This window comes from Bufo bufo, chromosome 7, assembly GCF_905171765.1.
Source record: "Bufo bufo chromosome 7, aBufBuf1.1, whole genome shotgun sequence".
Taxonomy (NCBI): domain Eukaryota; kingdom Metazoa; phylum Chordata; class Amphibia; order Anura; family Bufonidae; genus Bufo; species Bufo bufo.
The window spans coordinates 12,245,000-12,254,681 of NC_053395.1; positions in this window are offsets into that span (position 1 = coordinate 12,245,000).

The following is a 9,682-nucleotide window of genomic DNA, read 5'->3' on the forward strand; positions in this document are numbered from 1 at the left end:
GGGCACCAGAAGATGGGTAGACAAATCTCCGTACATTGCAGTGACCTTTAGGGGGGAAGATGTAGCTTGTCCTCAGTTTAGTGATGTCATCCTACCTCCATATGATGTATGGAACGGGAGGGGCCGCACCAACCCCAATAGCAGGGCCGTATATATTATCCCTTCAATAAACTGGATCCATCTGGTCCCTCAGGTTTTCCTACGGAAAAAGGGTCTGATCCCCAGACGCCCCTTTCCCTCAAGCTCAGAAAATGGCGCATTTCGTAATTGTAATTTGAACCATTTTCTTCCGAATAATAATTAGTCAGCTTGTGGTTCCTGTACATTGTGTAATGGAACAGAAGTATCTGCCGACACGGAGCGCCGTCAGCAGTTTCTACTGGACGACCACACATCTAAATAAAGTTCAAAGATGAAGTTTCTCCCCATTTTGTGAGTTTCAATATAAATTAAAAAATAAATATGTAAATAAATATAATTATATAAATAAATAAATATGTAAATATAAAGATGAAAATAAATAAATACAATAAGGACAGTAACTAAAAATCTTGAAATATATCCAACTAAATAACTGAACTTAATAATAAAAATAACAGGGTCATAGAATAATAGACAGATGAAGTAAAACATATAAGAAAACATAAAATGACACAATGTTCATATAAATCTAATAAAGCGATTGTCAAATGTATAAACGATCCAACATCGATCTTAATAAGATACAACAATCAACTAAAACAGATGAAGAATTCACATGAATATCCAAGTAAAGCAATAAACCACATAAAATACTGTTCTGTAAATATGAAGAAATCCTATAAAATGTCGCCTTTATAGAGTGACAGAGAACACTGAACACATCACATGCTACAATATATAATACATGCGTCATACATGGACACTGCGCACAGGCCCCCGAGAAGTGTGAACAGAGCCCAGAGCGCGGCGCCTCTCCTGACAAAACATCCCGCTCCAAGAAGGAGGAGTTGTCAGAATGAAGCTTTTTATATGTGACTGTAATTATGATAAATGTACGGCTTCTAGTCCGGATACAAGATGAGATACGGCCTCTAGCCCGGATACAAGGTGAGATACGGCCTCTAGCCCGGATACAAGGTGAGATACGGCCTCTAGCCTGGATACAATGTGAGATACGGCCTCTAGCCCGGATACAAGATGAGATACGGCTTCTAGTCCGGATACAAGATGAGATACTGCCTCTAGCCCGGATACAAGATGAGATACGGCCTCTAGCCCGGATACAAGATGAGATACAGCCTCTAGCCTGGATACAAGATGAGATACGGCCTCTAGCCCGGATACAAGATGAGATACGGCTTCTAGCCCGGATACAAGATGAGATACGGCCTGTAGCCCGGATACAAGATGAGATACGGCCTGTAGCCCGGATACAAGATGAGATACGGCCTGTAGCCCGGATACAAGATGAAATACGGCCTGTAGCCCGGATACAAGATGAGATACGGCCTGTAGCCCGGATACAAGATGAGATACGGCCTGTAGCCCGGATACAAGATGAGATACGGCCTGTAGCCCGGATACAAGATGAGATACGGCCTCTAGCCCGGATACAAGATGAGATACGGCCTGTAGCCCGGATACAAGATGAGATATGGCCTCTAGCCCGGATACAAGATGAGATACGGCCTCTAGCCCGGATACAAGATGAGATACGGCCTGTAGCCCGGATACAAGATGAGATACGGCCTCTAGCCCGGATACAAGATGAGATACGGCCTCTAGCCCGGATACATGATGAGATATGGCCTGTAGCCCGGATACAAGATGAGATACGGCCTCTAGCCCGGATACATGATGAGATACGGCCTCTAGCCCCGATACAAGATGAGATACGGCCTCTAGCCCGGATACATGATGAGATACGGCCTCTAGCCCGGATACAAGATGAGATACGGCCTATAGTCAGGATACAAGATGAGATACGGCCTCTAGCCCGGATACAAGATGAGATACGGCCTCTAGCCCGGATACAAGATGAGATACGGCCTCTAGCCCGGATACAAGGTGAGATACGGCCTCTAGCCCGGATACAAGGTGAGATACGGCCTCTAGCCCGGATACAAGATGAGATACGGTCTCTAGCCCGGATACAAGGTGAGATATGGTCTCTAGCCCGGATACAAGGTGAGATACGGCCTCTAGCCTGGATACAAGATGAGATACGGCCTCTAGCCCGGATACAAGGTGAGATACGGCCTCTAGCCCGGATACAAGGTGAGATACGGCCTCTAGCCCGGATACAAGGTGAGATACGGCCTCTAGCCCGGATACAATGTGAGATACGGCCTCTAGCCTGGATACAAGGTGAGATACGGCCTCTAGCCCGGATACAAGGTGAGATACGGCCTCTAGCCCGGATACAAGATGAGATACGGCCTCTAGCCCGGATACAAGGTGAGATACGGTCTCTAGCCCGGATACAAGGTGAGATACGGCCTCTAGCCTGGATACAATATGAGATACGGCCTCTAGCCTAGATACAAGATGACAGGAGGAGACATTCCTGGGAAACCCTTCTGTGTGTGGTGAGCATTGTCCTGCTGATGAATGAAGAACCTGCCATGACATTTGACATTACTGGTGTGCGGTATTTTTTGTGTCGTGAGTGCACATATATAACATATCACACATAATATCCTCAGTTCTCTATTAGGCCTTGATTTCTCTTCTCTTTTACCGAAACACTACTGCAGAGACAGGGGAGCTCAGCTCAGTAGAAGTGAGTTTCATCGCTACGGACTCTGATGATATTTACTACTTCCCTATGAGACAACGGACAGGATCCTTGTGGTCTGCGGCCGGGGGCGGATGGTTTGACTAGTATCTGACAGAAACCAGAAGGTTTTGCCAGTGTGAACAGAGCGCTGATATTTTTCACAGTGTGGCAGTATTATTTCTGTCCTGTTTGGCAGTATTTTTTTTACTGACTGTATGGCAGTATTATTTATATATTATTCACTGTATCGCAGTATTTATTTACTGTATGCTGTATTGTTTGGCAGGATTATTTATTTACTATATGGTGGTATTTATGGATAATTTACCCAGTGTATGGCAGTATTATTTATATATTGTATGTCGGTAATATCTGAGAAGTGCATGTGTTATTATTTATCCATTGTTATGCAAAATTATTTGAAGAATGTATTGCGGTATTACTTGAGGTAAGAGGTCCGGACAAATGCTGACTTTGTGGGATTAGATAGATGATAGATAAAGAGATATAGAGAGAGAGAGATATAGAGAGAGAGAGATAGAGAGATATAGAGAGAGAGAGATACATTAGATTTATGATAGATAGATGATAGATAAAGAGATAATAGATAGATATGTGAGAGAGAGAGATACTTTCAATTTATGATAGATAGATAGATAATAGATAAAGAGATAGATATGCGAGAGATCGATTAGATTTGAGATCAGGATTTGTGCCACGGAAGGTCCTGTTTCTGACCTTATCCCTCTGGAGAAGCTGTGGACGACCTGCAGAGAGTTTTCCGCACACGACATCCCACATTTTCATGGAGAAATGCTCCACAATTCCTCCTCAGCGTTGTGTTGTGTTGTAAATCTTATATTAGGAAATCTTTTGGCGGAGGTGATTTCTGCCAAAGGGGATCTATAGGTCGTTGAATTCAAGGGTTCACTTACTTTCTGTCCCTGCGCTGCGGAGATTTACCCGGCGTGCTGACTAAGCTGTGAGCGGTATCGGTGGTTGTTGTGCGAATAGATACATTGTGTTTGTCTCTAACTGTGACCAAGATACAATCAGTCCTGAAATCCAGGTACTTCGAGGGGGTTCACTTACTTTTTTTGTAACTGCAGTGCGCACACACGTATTGGGGTGGGGTATATTTTATGACATAATTTTCTCTATATAAGTTGCAGTTTATTTATACAAAGAAAGAGAAACTGGAACTGGTGACGTTGTCTGATATTTCCGATGATAAATACATAACTGTGCCGCATCTGCAAAACCCACGAGCAGGAATGATAACACAAGCAGTTTACCGTAATCCCCCATGATCCAGAAATTGCCATGTATACCGCATGTGATGTCACCACTGTATAGAAGCCACCGCTATGGAATAAAGAAGCAGCTTAAGGTCTGGAAACACTATGTGGCAGTATTATGTAGGCACTATATGGCAGTATTATATAGGCACTATGTGGCAGTATTATATAGGCACTATGTGGCAGTATTATATAGGCACTATGTGGCAGTATTATATAGGCACTATGTGGCAGTATTATATAGGCACAATGTGGCAGTATTATGTAGGCACTATGTGGCAGTATTATATAGGCACTATGTGGCAGTATTATATAGGCACTATGTGGCAGTATTATGTAGGCACTATGTGGCAGTATTATGTAGGCACTATGTGGCAGTATTATGTAGGCACTATGTGGCAGTATTATATAGGCACTATGTGGCAGTATTATGTAGGCACTATGTGGCAGTATTATATAGGCACTATGTGGCAGTATTATGTAGGCACTATGTGGCAATATTATATAGGCACTATGTGGCAGTATTATATAGGCAGTATGTGGCAGTATTATATAGGCAGTATTATGTAGGCACTATGTGGCAGTATTATATAGGCAGTATGTGGCAGTATTATATAGGCACTATAGCAGTATTATGTAGGCACTATGGCAGTATTATATAGGCACTATGTAGCAGTATTATGTAGGCACTATGTGGCAGTATTATATAGGCAATTTTTAGCAGTATTATATAGGCACTATGTGGCAGTATTATGTAGACAGTATGTGGCAGTATTATCTAGGCACTGTGGCAGTATTATCTAGGCACTATGTGGCAGTAGTATATAGGCACAATGTAGCAGTATTATGTAGGCACTATGTGGCAGTATTATGTACAGTACAGACCAAAAGTTTGGACACACCTTCTCATTCAAAGAGTTTTCTTTATTTTCATGACTATGATGGCATCAAAACTATGAATTAACACAAGTGGAATTATATACATAACAAACAAGTGTGAAACAACTGAAAATATGTCATATTGTAGGTTCTTCAAAGTAGCCGCCTTTTGCTTTGATTACTGCTTTGCACACTCTTGGCATTCTCTTGATGAGCTTCAAGAGGTAGTCCCCTGAAATGGTTTTCACTTCACAGGTGTGCCCTGTCAGGTTTAATAAGTGGGATTTCTTGCCTTATAAATGGGGTTGGGACCATCAGTTGCGTTGAGGAGAAGTCAGGTGGATACACAGCTGATAGTCTTACTGAATAGACTGTTAGAATTTGTATTATGGCAAGAAAAAAGCAGCTAAGTAAAGAAAAACGAGTGGCCATCATTACTTTAAGAAATGAAGGTCAGTCAGTCAGCCGAAAAATTGGGAAAACTTTGAAAGTAAGGGCTATTTGACCATGAAGAAGAGTGATGGGGTGCTGCGCCAGATGACCTGGCCTCCAGTCACCGGACCTGAACCCAATCGAGATGGTTTGGGGTGAGCTGGACCGCAGAGTGAAGGCAAAAGGGCCAACAAGTGCCAAGCATCTCTGGGAACTCCTTCAAGACTGTTGGAAGACCATTTCAGGGGACTACCTCTTGAAGCTCATCAAGAGAATGCCAAGAGTGTGCAAATCAGTAATCAAAGCAAAAGGTGGCTACTTTGAAGAACCTAGAATATGACATATTTTCTGTTGTTTCACACTTGTTTGTTATGTATATAATTCCACATGTGTTAATTCATAGTTTTGATGCCTTCATAGTCATGAAAATAAAGAAAACTCTTTGAATGAGAAGGTGTGTCCAAACTTTTGGTCTGTACTGTAGGTATTGTACAGTTGTGTAATGTATTCACTATATGGTGCTATTAGGTAAGCACTCTATTGCAGGATTATCTAGGCATGGTATGCTTGTTATGTTTTCATTATATGGTACTATTGTGTAAGTGCTTTTTGGCAGTATTATGTAGGTAGTGGGTGGTTCTGTTCTGTGTTCACTATATAGTACTATTATTGCTGCATAGATGACATATGGATAGTGCCTTCACTATCCTAGACCACCAGGTTAGCTGGCATAAACCCCTTCACTACCCAAGGTCACTGGGAATGCTGATATTAACCCCTTTAATACCTCAGACCACCACGGATTCTAGCATTAACTTCTTCACTATTCCAGATCGGCAAGGATGCCTGACTTAACCCCTTCACTACTTTAGAACCGCAAAGATGCTGACATAAGCTTCTTCACTACCTCAAACCATAATGGTTCCTGGCATTCACCTCTTCACTGTCGCTAACCACCATGGATGCAGGCATAACCCTTCTAATACCACATGGAATCTACCATTAACTTCTTGACTAATCTAGGCCTCCGGGGATGCTGGCCCCTTTCACTAGCCTAGGCCACCTGGGTTATTACTAATACCTCCTTAGTTATATATCTTATTCAGGGTAAAATATATGTATTCATACGTTACTGTAGACAACCATGGATATAATTAGCCAACTAAGATGCTACCAGCAATATGCAGTATTAACCACCAGCTGTATCGGACCGACGAGGTTCCTGAAGCTGCAGCAGAGGGATCAGCAATGAAGGGCTTTCCTCCCTCATTCCTGAGCCCAGTACCTGTCCTCATTACACTTCTTCTGTCTACTGGCATTGTTCATCAGATTTTCCTCTAAAGTACATTCAGGCAGACAATATTCAGAAGACGTTTCTTGAGCAAGAACAGCCAACTAGACTCAAGTGATTACGACTTCTCTATTGGGTAACCTGTGAATGCAACCGGAGGTCCACCTCAAATATCTGCCATGTTGTAAGTATGGAAGATCTTCTACAAGAAAAGAGATGTGCACCAGACAGGTTTACTATGATGAGACATGACAACAACTAGACTCAGAATTCAATCCCTCTACTTGCCACGCCTGTATATCTACTGTCTATTGCTTATGTAGTGACAAAACACAGTATACCGCGGCACAGTGCACAAACTAACCACACACATGGCTATCCTGTGAAGAATATACTTATTTACTATAATACTGGCGTCTATGTACAAGAATATAATTACTATAATACTGCTCCTATGTACAGGAATATAACTACTATAATACTGCTCCTATGTACAAGAATATACTACTATAATACTGCCTCCTATGTACAAGAATATAACTACTATAATACTGCTTCTATGTACAAGAATATAACTACTATAATACTGCCTTCTATGTACAAGAATATAACTACTATAATACTGCTCCTATGTACAGGAATATAACTACTATAATACTGCTCCTATGTACAGAAATATAACTACTATAATACTGCTCCTATGTACAAGAATATAACTACTATAATACTGCCTCCTATGTACAAGAATATAACTACTATAATACTGCTCCTATGTACAAGAATATAACTACTATAATACTGCCTCCTATGTACAAGAATATAACTACTATAATACTGCCTCCTATGTACAAGAATATAACTACTATAATACTGCCTCCTATGTACAAGAATAGAACTACTATAATACTGCCTCCTATGTACAAGAATTTAACTACTATAATACTGCTCCTATGTACAAGAATATAACTACTATAATACTGCCTCCTATGTACAAGAATATAACTACTATATTACTGCTCCTATGTACAAGAATATAACTACTATAATACTGCTCCTATGTACAAGAATATAACTACTATAATACTGCTCCTATGTACAAGAATATAACTACTATAATACTGCTCCTATGTACAAGAATATAACTACTATAATACTGCTCCTATGTACAAGAATATACTACTATAATACTGCCTCCTATGTACAAGAATATAACTACTATAATACTGCTCCTATGTACAAGAATATAACTACTATAATACTGCTCCTATGTACAAGAATATAACTACTATAATACTGCATCCTATGTACAAGAATATAACTACTATAATACTACTCCTATGTACAAGAATATAACTACTATAATACTGCCTCCTATGTACAAGAATATAACTACTATAATACTGCTCCTATGTACAAGAATATAACTACTATAATACTGCCTCCTATGTACAAGAATATAACTACTATAATACTGCCTCCTATGTACAAGAATATAACTACTATAATACTGCCTCCTATGTACAAGAATATAACTACTATAATACTGCTCCTATGTACAAGAATATAACTACTATAATACTGCTCCTATGTACAAGAATATAACTACTATAATACTACTCCTATGTACAAGAATATAACTACTATAATACTGCCTCCTATGTACAAGAATATAACTACTATAATACTGCCTCCTATGTACAAGAATATACTACTATAATACTGCCTCCTATGTACAAGAATATAACTACTATAATACTGCCTCCTATGTACAAGAATATAACTACTATAATACTGCCTCCTATGTACAATAATATAACTACTATAATACTGCTCCTATGTACAAGAATATAACTACTATAATACTGCTCCTATGTACAAGAATATAACTACTATAATACTGATTCCTATGTACAAGAATATAACTACTATAATACTGCCTCCTATGTACAAGAATATAACTACTATAATACTGCTCCTATGTACAAGAATATAACTTCTATAATACTGCCTCCTATGTACAAGAATATATCTACTATAATACTGCTCCTATGTACAAGAATATAACTACTATAATACTGCCCCCTATGTACAAGAATATAACTACTATAATACTGCTCCTATGTACAAGAATATAACTACTATAATACTACTCCTATGTACAAGAATATAACTTCTATAATACTGCTCCTATGTACAAGAATATAACTACTATAATACTGCCCCTATGTACAAGAATATAACTACTAAACAGTTTTATGTCCATCCGGAAGCCGAGAAGCCCTCAGGTATCTGGCCTCTTTTGGCCGAGATCTCTTTAAGTGAGATTAGGTCCCCGGATGGGTCCCTGGATTGGTCCACGGTCTTGAATGACCCTAAAGTCAAAAAAGCTTCCTTCCTACAGAGTTTTGCCCTGCAGAAGGAGATTAAGAGGATTAAGCTACCACCCCCCACCACCTCTAGAGCCCCTTCTTGGCTGTCTAAGAGACTATCAGATGCCCGTAGGATCCCTAAACCGCTGTCTACCATATATAAGGAGTTACTCTCAGACTCCCCTCCTGAGCTACATTTCCTTTCTTCATGGGAAAGGGAATTGTCCATCCACCTTACAGACCCGGAAAGGGCTTTTGTCCTTACACACTCTCACGGCTTTAGCCGCTGTATTAAGGTACAAGAAAACTCGTATAAGCTGCTCACGAGATGGTACAAGTCCCCGGAGTTCTTGCATAGGCTTAATGCAGATTTCCCAAGTGAGTGCTGGAGGTGTAGAAAAGACGTAGGCTCTCTGTCACACATTTGGTGGCACTGTGAAAAGATTAAAGCGTTCTGGACCAGTATAGAAGCTCTGATAAATGAGGTGTGTGATAAGCAGGTTAAGCTGGATCCTAAACTGATTCTGTTTTGGTGCCCTAATGACTCGCTTTCCCCCTGTAGATCTGATCTTCCTACTATGCTCATCACGGCGGCGAGACTGCTCATCCCGCTGCTTTGGAAGGATACTGAACCTCCCACTGTTTCGATGTG